The sequence below is a fragment of the Oncorhynchus mykiss genome, chromosome 6, assembly GCF_057628025.1.
Source record: "Oncorhynchus mykiss isolate SJ-2025 chromosome 6, ASM5762802v1, whole genome shotgun sequence".
Classification (NCBI taxonomy): domain Eukaryota; kingdom Metazoa; phylum Chordata; class Actinopteri; order Salmoniformes; family Salmonidae; genus Oncorhynchus; species Oncorhynchus mykiss.
The window spans coordinates 46513899-46531071 of record NC_143027.1 but is presented as its reverse complement, the minus strand read 5'-3'; the positions used below and the strand labels follow the sequence as shown (position 1 = coordinate 46531071).

Here is a 17173-nt window from a genome sequence, read left to right as displayed (position 1 = left end):
GTTTACTATAGTATTCACTGTAGTGTTTTTGCAGACCTTACTGCAGTATTTACTGTAGTGTTTTTGCAGACATGACTGCAGTATACTGTAGTATTTACAGTAGTGTTTTTGCAGACATGACTGTAGTATATTGTACCAACAGCTAAAATGGCACAACTACCAGACTACGCCTGTTACTGTTTAATGAGGGGAACACCTCAACCAGAACACAAGTCACACAGATTCGTGACAGGCCACCTATTGAGTTGGGTCAACAGTTCTGAGTAGGCTTGGGCGATATACTGTATATATCGTATACTGTGGTATTTGTAAATAGCCACAGGATGGTTTTTGCCGTTCAAACTATTTATTTGAATTGTTTCAATAAATTTCAATATTTGTAGCAACTTTTTAAGTAAATACCTACAGTCAACTTGTGCAATACTTTAGGAAATAAAGCAGATTGCGTTCTTCCTATCACCTGTCACATTATTTTACATTATGAAGGTAATTTCCCAGAACAGTTTAGCCAGTCGCATTTGTTTGTAAATAGCACGACGGGAGAAAGAGGGAGCAGTTGATTCCAACTGTATATTGACAGGGGTCGCATTTTATATTGAGAGTCAGTGTTTTTTTTGCTTCAATAGAATGATTCGGGATATGAAACTATAGTTTCACTTCACATAAAATACATTAGTTCAACACATTCTGCAGTCAAACGCTATTTGGCTGGCAGCCACACGAGTAAATTAGTTTAAATGAAAAAGAAAGGTATTTTTTTGCAAAAACGATGCATGGCCATCATGTTTCTAATATTTATCATAGAAAGAATGTAGCCAGCTACATGTCCCATGTTTTACTGGAGCAAAGTAGACTGGCTACACTGAGGAAAGTGCAAAAATGTGTCTGATGCTGAGCAAAAATAACAAGAAGCATTTCAGATCTGCGTTTACAAAACGCAGCGAGATATTTCTTATGCGTTTTATATTTTTTTCCTGTGTGAAAAATGCATAATTCTGCGTTAACGTGACCCCTAAGTTTAACTTATCTAAGCAAGTGGCTGAATTAATAAGGTGACGAGGCATCATATAGTGTTTGAGAAGTCAAAGCCCTTTGGATGAGTTATCTGTACAGCTGCCACTGCTTGATTTCCTTTTGTTTTCTTCTCCTCTCCGTTCTGCGCTTGTCTGCTCCTCCCCCCTCGTCTCCGAGCAGAGCTGGCAGGCCCGTACCCTAGCGTCTACGTGTACACATGCTGCTTCAGAGCCAGTATTGTTCTTCCTTCAGACAAGCATGTGTGTCAAAACTTTTATCATTTGCACAATGTCTCTCGTTCACATTCGCCTGTAAATGTCCAAACTCACCAAAAATATATAATTTGGTTGCTCCTGACCTACATAACTTTAGGAGCTGGATTGCCTGTCTTTGCAATTCGTTTAGTTTTGTTAGTTCCAGAGTTCCTCTGTGGAGATCGGAGAACCTTTCAAAGGGACAGCCATCTCTGCAGCACTCCACCCATCAGGCCTTTATGGTAAAGAGGCCAGACGGAAGCCATTCCTCAGTAGAAGGCACATGACAGCCCACTTGGAATTTGCCAAAAGGCACCTAAAGGAGTCTCAGACCATGAGAAACAAGATTCTCTGGTCTGATGAAACCAAGATTGAACTCTTTGGCCAGAATTCCTAGCGTCACGTCTGGAGGAAACCTGGCACCATCCCTACGGTGAAGCATGGTGGTGGCAGCATCATGCTGTGGGGATGTTTTTCAGTGGTAGGAACTGGGAGACTAGTCAGGATCGAGGGAAAGATGAACAGAGCAAAGTACAGAGAAATCCTCTAGAGCGCTCAGGACCTCAGACTAGGGCAAAGTTTCACCTTCCAACAGGACAATGACCCTAAGCACACAGCCAAGACAATGCAGGAGTGGCTTCAGGACAAGTCTCTGAATGTCCTTGAGTGGCACAGCCAGAGCCTGGACTTGAACCCGATCGAACATCTCTGGAGAGACCTGAAAATGACTGTGCAACGACGCTCCCCATCCAACCTGACAGAGCTTGATAGGATCTGCAAAGAATGTGAGAAACTCCCAAAATACAGATGTGCCAAGCTTGTAGTGTCATACCCAAGAAAACTTGAGGCTGCTTCAATGAAGTACTGAGTAAAGGGTCTGAATACTTATGTAAATGTGATATTTCAGTAGTTTTTTTATATACATTTGCAAACATTTCTAAAAACCATTTTTTTGCTTTGTGGCAAATTTTGGAAGAAGTTTCACCTTTATTTAACCAGGTAGGCAAGTTGAGAACAAGTTCTCATTTGCAACTGCGACCTGGCCAAGATAAAGCATAGCAGTGTGAACAGACAACACAGAGTTACACATGGAGTAAACAATAAACAAGTCAATAACACAGTAGAAAAAAAGAGTCTATATACATTGTATGCAAAAGGCATGAGGAGGTAGGCGAATAGTGACAATTTTGCAGATTAACACTGGAGTGATAAATGATCAGATGGTCATGTACAGGTAGAGATATTGGTGTGCAAAAGAGCAGAAAAGTAAATAAATAAAAACAGTATGGGGATGAGGTAGGTAAAATTGGGTGGGCTATTTACCGATAGACTATGTACAGCTCCAGCGATCGGTTAGCTGCTCAGATAAATAAAATACGTGTGGGGAATAACAGTAGTGTTCTTTTTGAGTAAGCATATAATTACTCAATATCTTTGTCCATTGTTAAGAATGAGAATTGTTTCACTGATCAGACTAAGTAAAGTAAGTAGATCAAATCTCCTGAAGACAAGATTGCATTAATCTGCCCCTACACCCTAACCAAATTATTTCACTATTGTCCCCCCTCTAGAATCAAACTTACACTTTTGGGTTCACTGTCTGTTAGACAAAATGTTTTTCGTAGTTACAAATCAGGTCACCCTACCAAACTTTCCTGCTAAAACATATTGTAGGTCTGTCTGCTGCCTTTTCGTTATCACAACCTAAATTCCAATCACCAAACAAGGGGACTAATGCAATGTGGATTAAATTGACTTTGGTGCATGCAACCTACTTTTGTTGTAAACAGTGCTGCTCTTTTTACAGTTTTATAAACTCAGCAGAGAACGTTCTCTCTCTATTCAGCTCCAATCTAATCTTGAGTGGTGTTTCTTTAAAAAGTGCATCCAATTCCCTTGATCCCTTACACAACTAGACCAATCATATACTTCAATGTGCCGCGGTTCAGAAGTTCCACTTGTGATGTTAAATTACAGGCTCATATCCTCCAATTTCAACATTGGACTAATTAGAAAAATAAAAGCACTACTTTCCAATGTTTGAGATATAAGAAGTGTGGCGTGTGAAGAGGGTCAAATGTGTGTGTTTCATGGCCAATGCGTGAGAGTTGCAAGTACTGGTATACATACATTGATCAACAAAAAATGTATGTTTCCATGTGACCAAGACAAAACATTTCATGCTTTAAATATCATATTGATGTGCTTATAAAGACAGTATGCTTACACTTACCTAGCAAATAAAAATGTGTGTAGAGTACAACTTCAGCTGTCTAACATGAACTAGAAGGGCATTATATTTGTCTATTTGGCCAAATCCCAGGATTTGGTTTTCTAACCACCCACTGAAATGCACATCTCTCTGGGTGAGGTTCTGTCTTCCAGTCTCCAGTGGGTGATTCCATCTATGTAGTATGTATTATAGGTGCAGCCAGGTGACAGGAGGGTTGGAGTGCATGACACTCCATCATGGATATGACAGAGTTCAATAACCACAGGCAGATGTGAAATACCAGAGGATGGCACTCTTCTCATACCACTCTGTAGCTACTGACCAATCGTTGAATCGCTCAGTAGCCTACAGAGTAATATGGGAAGAGTGCAATTGCTGAACTTATGTAGATATTCTAAACAATGTTTTGATAACTTTCAAATTTCCATGTAGAATAAACCATCCTTCACATACTGTAGAAGCAGTGTTCTGCTAATATAACTGTGCTGATATTATACCTTCCTGTAGTGTGTCCCATATAAGAACGGAGTTCCCTGGCATGTTTGAAGAATACATAGGGCCCCCCACCCTATTGATAGTACCATTCGATTCAATAATAACAAAAGACAATAACAAGCAATCGATGTCTTTTATAATTTTAATGCTGAGTGCAAGGTCTGTCCCAATTCAGACATCAGTATCAACCTGTCTTTCAGTCAGAGGACTCTTCTGTCCTCCGTCTGTAGAAAAATGAGGATAAGTTGATGAGTGACATGTATTGAAAGGGTAATATTACTAAACACTTATGATGTACCGTCTTGTTAGTAATCACGTTTGTCCTTTCTGAGATGTTTGACATGTTAGCATAGATCAGCTCCAGGTCCCCCTCGTCACATATACAGGTCATGAATGAGCCTGACTTCAGCGCCTATATCCTACCCAGTTCCTATATCACAGATGGAGGGAGAGAGAGAAAGATACAGTCATGGAAGCCAACAGTAAATACACAGTTGAACATAGCCATTCAGAGATCCTGATTCACAGCTAATTCACAAGGGACACGTGCCAGCATGGTTGGCTTTACTCACTCGGGCCCAGGAGAAGTTCATTAGCACAGTGGAAGGGGGCACCTCCTTACAACATACAATGCAAACATTTGATCTACTTCCCCAGTCAGATTAACTCATGGATACCATTTTTATGTCTCTGTGTCCAGTATGAAGGACATTAGAGATAAAGGCTCTCATTGCCAAAATCCTGAAGTATCCCTTTAAGGACAATCTCATTGAAAAGTTTTTGATTAAGTCCATCTATGTCAACATTTGTAATTGGCTGATGCATAACTTGTTACTGGATATAATCACAGTCAGCTGGTGAAGTTAGCATAGGGCTAACGTGTTCCATGTTATCTGATGGAACTAGATAGTATGTAGACTTCTATCACGTGCAAGTAAATCAACGATTTTAATTGGTTGATGTCCATTTTGAGATGCAAAAACTGTTTCAACTTAAACCTTTTCTAATGTTTGCACGTATGGTTCCAAAATGTTTTGCCCTCTGTCTGAGTCAGTGCTCCAGTCTGAGCAGCTCTGTGTATGGATGTGGCTAAATCACAGCCAAATCAGTGACTATTTCCCTATCCCAGAATCTAGACCTCTCAATCACAGGATTCACTGGCTATTTAGCTCAGTCTCTGCTATAGTAAACCTCTAGTTCAACCACTCTCCTGTCTGTTCTTCTTACTCCCAATAAGAGGAAACAACTGTTGTCTTCTAGTATGCACACACACAGACCAGAACTGTCCCAATATCTGATGTTTTACTGTTTGTTTTCTGTCGGCCAGAGTCAAGCAGCTCCCTATCACATTATGCCTACAGTAAATTATACACTGGAAGAGCAGGACAGGGAGAGGAGGCCAAGGTCTTCTAATTTAATTAATTCAATAAGATTTCATTTATCCAAGAATAGGCAATTCAACTAATTTAAAGTTTTCTTTTAAAGTTCTCTACTCCGTCAACTGACTGGTAAAACAAGACAAATGTTAAAGGCCTTATCAGAAATGAGCATTTATGCTACAGTTTAACTACAGCTAGGCTAACCTTAAGCATGGTCAGAGACAGCATAGCTAGCCACAGTGGTCATTTACAGTTTATGGCTTTTTTAAATCTACTATTCAACAAAGAATTGTGTCTTGACATATTGCAGGGAGTTATACATGGTTGCGAGAAGATAGGGAAGCGCATTTTCTAAAATGTTGTGCACAAATTTGTTTACATCCCTGTTAATGAGCGTTTCTCCTTTGCCAAGATAATCCATTCACCTGACATGTGTGGCATATCAAGAAGCTGATTAAACAGCATGATCATTACACAGGTGCATGCAGTAAACAAAATGTGATTGTAGTTCCAAATAACCAAACCATCGCCTATCGCCTACTACAATGAGATGCAGCTGTCTTGCCAAACAAATAGGCCCGCTTCAAACATGGAAAACGATGCCACTCATGAGTACAGCAACACGTTGAGATATGGCACAATACACTGGATCAAGTTCGACCCACTCAATCAATTAAGCAATGCCTGCCTACCATAACACTGAACACGTTTGTCAAAGTGGAAAATTAGTTCACACATGTAACTGTGGATGCCCCACTCAGTCCTATGTGTTCATTTTGAATATTGTGTGACGTGTATGTGGCATTGTGGGTACTAAACACATTGACAAGTTCATTGTCTTTTCGGAGAGTATATACCATCATAGACACAAAGGGTATATGACATTTCTCGCCAGCTGCCCGTCATTAACAAATGTTGACACCAATGTTCCCATAGCACTTCAAACTTGTGTTTCTTTCCACGACGCAAATGCCTTTCAAATGCTCTTTGCGTACTTGCACCAGCCATTGGATGAATGCAAAGAGATCTGTTACAAACACTTGTAGGCATTTGGAGATTGTCATTAGACCTACACTCTTGTAGCTTGAATTAATTTATGCATTTTTCTGATAAATTGACCATTTTTGTCAAAAGAAAAGTCGGGAAACCTGAAAAGGGGCTGAAATATGAGACGAAAATAGTCAAATCTTATTTGTCACATAGAACAGGTGTAGTAGACCTTATAGTGAAATGCTTACTTACAAGCCCTTAACCATCAATGCAGTTAAGAAAAATAAGTTCAGTAAAATATAGATACAAATAAATTATTATAATTAAAAAGCAGCAGTAAAATAACAGTAGCGAGGCTATATTCAGGGGGTAGCGGTACAGAGTCATTGTGCGGGGGCACAGGTTAGTCGAGGTAATTGAGGTAATATGTACATGTAGGTAGAGTTAAAGTGACTAATCTTTTCAGTCTCCTGAGGGGGAATAGGCTTTGTCGTGCCCTTGTCACAACTGTCTTGGTATGTTTGGACCATGATTGTTTGTTGGTGATGTGGACACCAAGGAGCTTGAAGCTCTCAATCTGCTCCACTACAGCCCCGTCGATGAGAATGGGTGCGTGCTCAGACCTCCTTTTCCTGTAGTCCACAATCCTCTCCTTTGTCTTGATCACGTTGAAGGAGAGGTTGTTATGCTGGCACCACACGACCAGGTTTCTGACCTCCTCTCTCATTGCTGTCGGTGATCAGGCCAACCACTGTTGTGTCGTCTGCAAACTTAATGATGGTGTTGGAGTTGTGCCTGGCCGTGCAGTCATGAGTGAACAGGGACTACAGGTGGGGACTGAGCATTGCAAATCAAAAATTGATTTTTATTTATATAGCCCTTCTTACATCAGCTGATATATCAAAGTGCTGTACAGAAACCCAGCCTAAAACCCCAAACTGCAAGCAATGCAGCTGTAGAAGCACAGTGGCTAGGAAAAACTCCCTAGAAAGGCCAAAACCTAGGAAGAAACCTAGAGAGGAACCAGGCTATGAGGGGTGGTCCTCTTCTGGCTGTGCCGGGTGTAGATTATAACAGAACATGGCCAAGATGTTAAGTCCCAGGGTCCTTAGCTTAGTGATGAGCTTTAATGGTGTTGATGTGAGCCATGACCAGCCTTTTCAAAGCACTTCATGGCTACAGACGTGAGTGCTACGGGTCGGTAGTCATTTAGGCAGGTTACTTTAGTGTTCTTGGGCACAGGGATTTTGGTGGTCTGCTTGAAACATGTTGGCATTACAGACTCAGTCAGGGACAGGTTGAAAATGCCAGTGAAGACACCTGCCAGTTGGTCAGTGCATGCTTAGAGTGCACGTCCTGGTAATTAGATTAGATTAAACTTCATTGAACAAGTACAAGTACAGTACGACGAAATGCAGTTAACATCTAACCAGATGTGCAAATAAAACAGTACAACAAATTTACAAGTGAAACAATTAAATACAATGTATATTATTAAGTGGGATGTATAAACGTGCCATGAAGGTAAATGGCAAGTACAAATGGCAAGTCTAAATGTGCAATGAAGGTAAATGGGAAGTACAAATGACAAGTCTAAATGTGCCATGAAGGTAAATGGCAAGTACAAATGGCAAGTCTAAATGTGCCATGAAGGCAAATTGAAAGTGCAAGGAGGCATGCATCTGAAATACAGGGATAGCAGCAATATTAGAGTCCAGTAGCAATATTAGAGTCCAGTAGTACCGTGAAGAGTGCAAAGAGAGTAATGCAATAAGGTCCCTGAGAGGCAGTACTAAGCGGTGGGCGGGTGGATATGGCTAGTGCCGTGTCACAGAGTTCAGCAGGGTTACAGTAGCTGGAAAGAAACTGTTCTTGAGCCTACAAGTGCAGGAACGTAGAGACCTGTACCGCTTGCCTGATGGTAGGAGGGCAAACCGTTTGTGGCATGGATCCCTGTTGATGCCACGCGCCCTATGCAGACACCGCTTGCGCTGGAGGTCTACGATGGCAGGGAGCTTCACCACCCATTGAAGACCCTTCTGGTCGTCCATGGAGCATCCTCCAAACCACACTGTGGCGCAGTTAGTCAGAACGCTCTCGACCGTACAGCAGTAAAAGGATCTTGGGAGATAGGCAGGCCTCCTTCAGCCCCCTGCTGTTCCTTTTTGTCCAGGGTTGAGATGTTGAGGGTCCAGAAGAGGTCCTCTGAGATGTAGACACCCAGGAATTTGAAGCTGGGCACACGCTCCACCTCAATGCCATCAATGAGAACTGGGGCGTGGCTGCAGCTTTTAGACTTCCTGTAATCCACAATGAGCACCTTGGTTTTCTTTGTATTGAAGACCAGGTTGTTGTCAGCGCACCATGCAGCCAGATGCTTGACCTCCTCCCTGTAGGCTGACCCATCATTGTCACTGATCACCATGGTGTCATCTGCGAACTTGACGATGGTGTTGGAACCGTGTACAGGAATAGGTGAAGAGGGAGTACAGGAGGGGACTCAGCACGCAGCCCTGTGGCACACTGGTGTTCAGGTTCAGGGTTGAGGAAGTGAAGTTGTCTAACCTGACAGACTGGGGTCTGTTGGTTAGGAAGTCCAAAGTCCAGTTACAGAGAGATGGGCAGACCCCTAGGTCATGGAGTTTTGTGACCAGCCTAGAGGGAATGGGGCGGCAGGGTAGCCTGGTGGTTAGAGTGTTGGACTAGTAACCGGAAGGTTGCAAGTTCAAATCCCCGAGCTGACAAGGTACAAATCTGTCGTTCTGCCCCTGAACAGGCAGTGTTCCTAGGCCGTCATTGAAAATAAGAATTTGTTCTTAACTGACTTGCCTAGTAAAATAAAGGTAAAAAAATAAAAATGCCTGTATTGAATGCTGAGCTTAAGTCTATGAACAGCATTCTCACATAGGTGTTGGTTTTGTCCAGGTGGGTCAGGGCAGAGTGTAAAGCTGTGGAGATGGCGTCCTCTGTAGACCTGTTCAGTCGGTAGGCAAACTGGTGGGGATCCAGTGTTGGAGGGAGGCAGGACTTAAGTTTTTTTTGGCCGGTAGTCTGTGATGGCTTGGATGCCCTGCCACATGCGTCGAGGGTTGGAGTTATTGTTGAAGTGCTCCTCAATCCGCAGTTTGTGGTCATGTTTAGCCATCTTGATGCCCTTTTTCAGGTTGGCCCTGGATGAGCTGTATGCTTCCGCATTGCCGGATCTGAGCTCATGGGCTCTCCTGAAATGTTTGATCAAATGTTTGATTACATTTGCATTGATGTCATAGTGATTAGAGGGACAATAGTGTTAGCAGTTAACAAGTTTGGTAGGCTACTAATGACCATCAACGGCATCAGAGCTTGGAGAAGCTTAATTACCGTGACTAAACAGTCACATAGAATTTGACTGCCTTCATGACTCATGACCGCCGGTGTGGCGGTAATACGGTCACTGCAACAGCCCTAATCATGAAAACACCACTCTGTCCAACCCACTTCCTCAGTTCCTCCCAACCTATAGACATACAGCATGTAGTACATATTTTATATCAGGCAACAGTTTATGACATCATCTCTTTTTGGATGCAAGAGGAGATGTCATATTTTTGTTATTTATTTTCTTCAGGTGTTATTCAGATATTGTCATAGAGTCACATTGTGCTGCCATTAAGTAATACTCTGCTCTGCTGTCTGTCTAAACTCATCTAAATGATGGAAACTTTATCAAGGCCAGACTAGATTCAGAACAAAAACATGATTTTGGTATCCGCTCCGTGAAAATCTAGGTTATGGCTCTCTCAGTTGAGTCCCAGACATCTCACATTGCCTTGACAAATTGGGCGAGAGTGTGTGTGCGGTCTGCGTTTGTGTGTGCACGTTTGTGTGTGCGTGTGTGTGTGTGTGTGTGTGCGGTTGTGTGTGTTTGTGCGCCTGTGTTTGTGTGTGAGAGCTCTTGTTCAGATTCACTCTGTTTCATCTGTCACATAGCCACAGAAGTCACATCATAAAGCCAGAGATTTAACAAGAACACAAGGCTGATTTTCCACAGCCTCTCTGCTGCTGCTGTTCTGCCAGGATTATTACAGATAGGACTACTAAGAGACAAACTGGAGCTGTTCTCTCTCTCTCTTCTCTCACTCTGCCAATGGGATAAGCTTGTTTCAACCTTTTGTAGTATGTGTGTGTGAAGGAGGGCAAAAAATTTTTTTCGGCCGTTTTTCTCTATTTCTCCATCCACTCCTCTTACATTAGATCCTCATCTGCCTCTCCCTAGCCTTATCTATAATGTCTCCACTTCTTTTCTGTGAGCTGGTGTGTTCTAACGCAGCCATGTATGCCCTTTTCTGTCTAAGGAGCCAGTGACCTACACTGACAAGAGCCACAAGGCCACTGAGATCCACGGAACCATAGGGTCCAACCCCAACTCCGGCCCCCTGACCTCTGCTCTGAGAAGCCACCTCACCACCCTCCACACCTATAGATGGTTCTAGAAGGTGAGTGTCTGTCTGCTTCCACACCCCTGAAGATGCTTCCCTTCCTTCCTTAGTTTTTTTCTCTCTCTCTGCTACCTAATGACAACGTATTTTATTGAACTGTTATTTTCGTCTGAGCATGGCATCTCTTGCACATTCAGTTTGTTCTTCCAATCATGCAGCTTGGTTGGATTTTCTGCCAGATTGCAATAATGATAATGTACCGGTAGACTTTTTCCTTTACCCAGGGAATTTCACCAGCCAGCCCGTTTGGAATTATTGGATAGAGATAAATGTTTAGCTAGAGATGCTGTAAGTTTTTGTGTGTGTGTGTGTGTATGCTTGATAGCCAGCTGGTCATCGTGCTACAGTGGTTAATTTGTTCAGTGATGCCTCATTAACCTGGCTGAAGCTGCTACTCTGGTGCTCCCCATTCTCTATCTTATTCCATCTCTCTCTCCCTCCCTCACACTCTCTCTTTCTCCCTCCCTCCCTCACACACTCTCTCTCCCTCCCTCACACACTCTCTCTCTCTCTCTCTCTCTCTCTCTCTCTCTCTATCTCTCTCTCTCTCCCTTACACTCTCTCTCGCTCCCTCACACCCCCACTGTCTCTCTCGCTCCCTCACACTCCCTGTCTCTCTCGCTCCCTCACACTCCCTCTGTCTCTCTTGCTCCCTCACACTCCCTCTGTCTCACTTGCTCATTTTTCATAGTATTATTTTCACCACTTCAGCTTAGTTTGGTAACCATCCAGGGACCAACCAGGAACGACCATGCTTAGCTTCAGAAGTAAACCAGCACTGTGATGCAGGGTGCTATGTTGCTGGAATGAATGTACCAAAAATTCCAACTAGAAAAAAAGCCGCGAAAGGCCAGGGTAAAAACCAACAATATGTCAGTCAAATTACAGGAAAGAGGAAGGTGTTTTATTTAATCGCGTTGTCCATTTACAGTTAATAGTATTTCCTTGCAATATTTTATTTTGTTACCAATACTTTTGGGTTTATGTTTTGCTTTCAAGATCATTCTTTGTGTTTGCAATACTAAAAATGTTGTTCTCGACTTCAGAAGTTTTGCTTAATATTAATGGCACAAACGTAACTCACTCACTAGAGGATTTTACCATATACAATAATAACACTGTACCTCTATTAAAGGTGTTTAAAGCTGCAATCCTTAATTGAACAGTTTCGGTAAAAAGCTGAGACTATGCTATGGATGCAAGGACTGACCATCCATTATATGAAAATGATCAATTTAACCATGTTTTTAGGCTATACAGTGTTTGTTTACATTGACTTTGTTTACAAGCATTCAAGAAAATGTGGAATTTTCTTGTGAAAGTGGGATTTTCACATGTGGAGTTTTCTTACATGTGAACCTGCAAATGTGGGTTTTTTTTCACATGTGAAACAGCAAATGTGATTTTCACATGTGAATTATTTTCACGTGAAACGTGAGTATACGATTATATGAATGATTTTATCATGTGAAACCACAAATTTTACATGTGAAACTGCAATTCACATGTGAGGTGAAAACATGTCATTCTCCTCCCATGTGTAAAGATGGTGTTAACATGTGAAATTTAAGCTCAACATGTGAACCTGCAAATTTTTGTTTATTTGTTTTGTAATGGTTGGCTGTCACATCTACAGTGGTTACACGTACTAGAGAGGGACTAGGCTCAGAGTTAATGAATCGTTAAATGACTGGCCAAGGGATCAAATAAACACACTGATTGACTCATGCGCTCGCACACACACACACACACACACACACACACACACACACACACACACACACACACACACACACACACACACACACACACACACACACACACACACACACACACACACACACACACACACACACACACACACACACACACACACACACACACACACACACACACCACTGTATGGCCAATACTTGTCCACTCTTGGCTCTTGTTCAGAGTGTTCATGCATACAGTGGTAAGAAAAAGTATGTGAACCCTTTGGAATTACCTGGATTTCTGCATAAATGTGTCCTAAAATTTGATCTGATCTTCATCTTGGTCACAACAATAGACAAACACAGTCTGCTTACACTAATAACACACAAACAATTATACGTTTTCATGTCTTTATTGAACACACTGCGGAAACATTCACAGTGCAGTGTGGGAAAAGTATGTGAACCCTTTGACTTAATAACTGGTTCACCTTCCTTTTTGCAACAATAACATCAACCAAATTTTTGGGGTTGAATTCTGGACCATTCCTCTTTACAAAACTGTTTCAGTTCAGCAATATTCTTGGGTTGTCTGGTGTGAACCACTCTCTTGAGGTCATGCCACAGCATCTCAATCGGGTTGAGGTCAGGACTGGGCCACTCAAGAAGGTGTATTTTCTTCTGTTGAAGCCATTCTGTTTTTGATTTACTTCTGTGTTTTGGGTCGTTGTCCTGTTGCATCACCCAACTTCTGTTGAGCTTCAATTGACAGATAGATTGCCTTACATTCTCCTGCAAAATGTACTGATAAACTTGGGAATTAATTTTCCCGTCTATGCGAACTTCAGACTTGCAGCAATGTTTTTTTTTGGACAGCAGTGGCTTCTTCGATGGTGTCCTCTCATGAACACCATTCTTGTTTAGTGTTTTACGAATCGTAGACTCGTCAACAGAGATGTTAGTATGTTCCAGAGATACATTAACTTTCTTGTGCTTTAATATCAAACTTGTATGTCATCTGTAAATACGAATGCAATTGTTAAATTAAGAGCCTAGTTGGTTTAGCCACAGAGAAAGACAGCAACCTTCCCGCTAGCCATGATTGGCAGAGATAATGAGTGGGCTGGACATGCTGAGAGATTAGTTTGGATTGGTCTGCGATGTTGCATCTTGTGTCTATAAAATGAGCTGCTCGTAATGCATAGATAATCCTTTCTACTGCATTTTCTTTTGAAAGATATAACGTTAGCCATGGAGAACTGCAAATATGTTGCTACTGCTCTCAATAACATTGCTGCCCTGAATTTATCAGGCGCTATCGACAAAGGTCAGTGGGAAAAAGTTGTGATGGACTACTTTCTGGACGACGATCGTGCCATGCTGACTCTCTCTCACTCTGAAAATAACACATTTTGAAATCAGTGGAACACAACGGGCCAAACAAGCTGTGCAAACTAAACGGAAACAACACAGGATGTCTTATAAAATGGGTTGCAGTCTGCCGTGAAGCTTGCATCCATGTATACAGGTAAGAATCGAGCTACAGATTCAGATATTATACATTTCTAATTTTGTCAAAGTTGTTTTCATTGCAAGCTAAATGTTGCTGTTAGCTAGCCAGCTGGAGTTCCATGGCTGGCTTGCTAACTAACATTAAACCTAACGTTATTTGGTTAACTTTAGCTTGACAATCGGTTTGTATTGCTAGTAACATTACTCTATAGATTGAGCTAGATAGCTAACGTTAACGTGACATGTCTTAACATGTCTTAACAAAAGACCCAAAGTTAAAGCTTGCTGTTAGCTAGCTAATGTTAGCTGAGGGTAGGTGGCTTTGTATTTATTATGGATCCCCATTAGCTACTCTTCCTAGGGCTCAGCAAAATTAAGGCAGTTTATACATTTTTTAAAACATTACAATACATTCACAGATGTCACAATACACTGTGTGCCCTCAGGCCCATACTCCACCACTACCACCACGTATTTACAGTACTAAATCCATGTGTATGTATAGTCCATATGTTATCATTTGTGTGTGTGTGTGTGTGTGTATGCACGTGTCTGTGCCAATGTTTGTGTTGCTTCACAGTCTCTGCTGTTCCATAAGGTGTTTTTTTAATCAGTTTTTTAAATCTAATTTTACTGCTTGCATCAGGTACTTGATGTGGAATAGTAGTCATGGCTATATGTAGTACTGTGTGCCTCCCGTAGTCTGTTCTGGACTTGGGGACTGTGAAGAGACCTCTTGTGGCATGTCTTGTGGCATGGGTGTCCGAGCTGTGGGCCGGTAGTTTAGACAGACAGCTCGGTGCATTCAACATGTCAATACCTCTCATAAATAAAAGTTCCGATGAAGTCAATCTCTCCACTTTCAGCCAGGAGAGATTGATATACATATTATTAATATTAGCTCTCTGTGTACATCCAAGGGCCAGCCGTGCTGCCCTGTTCTGAGCCAATTGCAATTTTCCTAAGTCCTTTTTTGTGGCACCTGACCACATGACTGGACAGTAGTCAAGGTGTGATAAAACTAGGGCCTGTAGAACCTGCCTTGTTGATAGTGTTGTTCAGAAGGCAGAGCATCGCTTTTTTATAGACAGACTTCTCCTCATCTTAGCTACTACTGCATCAATATGTTTTGACCATGACAGTTTATGATCTAGGGTTACTCCAAGCATTTTAGTAATCTCAACTTGCTCAATTTCCACATTATTTATTACAAGATGTAGTTGAGGTTTAGGGTTTAGACGAATTACGAACTCGGACGACGCTGGGCCAATTGTGCGCCGCCCTATGGGACTCCCAATCATGGCCGGTTGTGATACAGTCAGGATTTGAACCAGGTTGTCTGTAGTGATGCCTCTAGCACTGAGATACAGTGTCTTAGACCAGTGTTGAGTCATCGGCATACAAAGGCACTCTGTCTTTACTCAAAATCAGTGGCATGTCATTAGTAAAAATGTAGAAAAGCAAGGGGCCTAAAAAGCTACCCTGCGGAATTCCTGATTCTAACTGGATTATATTTGAGAGGCTTCCATTAATGAACACCCTCTGTGTTCTGTTAGACAAGTAACTTTTTATCCACATAATAGCAGGGGGTGAAAAGCCATAACACATATGTTTTTCCAGTATCAGGCTATGACCGTTAATATCAAAAGCTGCACTGAAGTCTAACAAGACAGCGCCCACAATAATTTGATCATCAATTTCTCTCAGCCAATCATCAGTCATTTGTGTAAGTGCTGTGCTTGTTGAGTGTCCTTCCCTATAAAGCATGCTGAAATTCTGTTGTCAATTTGTTTACTGTGAAATAGCATTGTATTTTGTTGAACACAATTTTTTCCAGAGGTTTACTAAGGGTTGGTAACAGGCTGATTGGTCGGATATTTGAGCCAGTAAAGAGGGCTTTACTATTCTTTGGTAGCGGAATTACTTTAGCTTCCCTCCATGCCTGAGGGCACACGCTCGCTAGTAGGCTTAAATTGAAGAGGAGTGGCAATATCGTCTGCTATTATCCTCAGTCATTTTCCATCCAGATTGTCAGACCCCGGTGGCTTGTCATTGTTCATAGACAACAATTATTTTTTTCACCTCTTCCACACTGACTTTACAGAATTCTGTAAAGTACAATTTTTGTCTTTCATAATTTGGTCCTATACACATGAATGTGTAGTGTCAGCGTTTGTTACTGGCATGTCATCCCTAAGTTTGCATATGTGTGTGGCATGAAGTGTGTGTAACATGAGTGATGTTATCTCAGAATGCCATTTCGCATCTATTGTATAATAATGCTAAAATATTTGTATCTGGAATTTGTCTTTCAGCATAAATCAGTAGAACACGCCTGACTCTAATCCACCAGTCATACAGTCATCAAAAAGAGAGCTGGCCCAAGTAAGCAAAGGCAGCAGCGCAGTCATCAACTACTTGCACCATTTCTTCACCAACTATGGAGTTGGGAAAACACGTGTGGACCAGAATTGTGATAATTGCAGTGGCGAAGACAATAACAAGTTTGTGCTCTGGTATTATGCCTGGTGGACCATGCACAAGCTCCACCACAATCTGGACCTGATCACAGGCAACACCAAGTTTGCCCCTGACTGGTGCTTCAGCCTCTTCAAGCAGAGCTTTAGAAAGACGTGACTGAAAACTTTGTCTGAGATTGCTGGTGTTGTGAAGGACAGCACTGTGACAGGGGTCAACATCCCACAGCTGGTTGGATTGGACGATGGTACGGTGCTGGTGGAAAGCTATGGCTGGTACTTGAGGCCGCTGCCACAGATCAAGCAGTATCAGAACTTCAGGTAAAAAATTATTGTATGAGGTTATTCTTATCTAAACTTAGGAGGTGAATGAATGTTGTAATGTCTTCAGATTTTTTGTTGTTATTCCCTGTTTTACAGCTTCGTTGCTCTGAAGCCTGGCGTTGTCGCCAAGGAGCGTTCGGATTGATGGTACTAGGTTTCAACTGCTATGCAACGCTGACATCCTTCCTCCCATAGATGGTCTGCCTGTTAAAGCAGCACCTGGACTTGATACAGCTAGACAAACTATCTTTTTGAGAAGATCTGGGAGTTTTGCGACGAAGAGGTTATGGACATCACATTCCCTGCACCAAAGTCAAGGG

The 17173-nt window shown here is 42.0% G+C and overlaps 1 protein-coding gene across 4 annotated transcripts in view; it reads left to right on the top strand.

Annotated features, from left to right (window-relative positions):
* Nucleotides 1-17173, top strand: part of apba1a (amyloid beta (A4) precursor protein-binding, family A, member 1a) — a 100767-nt gene that overhangs the window by 29346 nt on the left and 54248 nt on the right. For all 4 annotated transcript variants that reach the window (XM_021606637.3, XM_021606631.3, XM_090238029.1 and 1 more), the window contains exon 2: nt 10700-10840. The gene's annotated coding sequence lies outside the window, so the exon portion shown is untranslated. The remainder of the gene's footprint in view (nt 1-10699; nt 10841-17173) is intronic.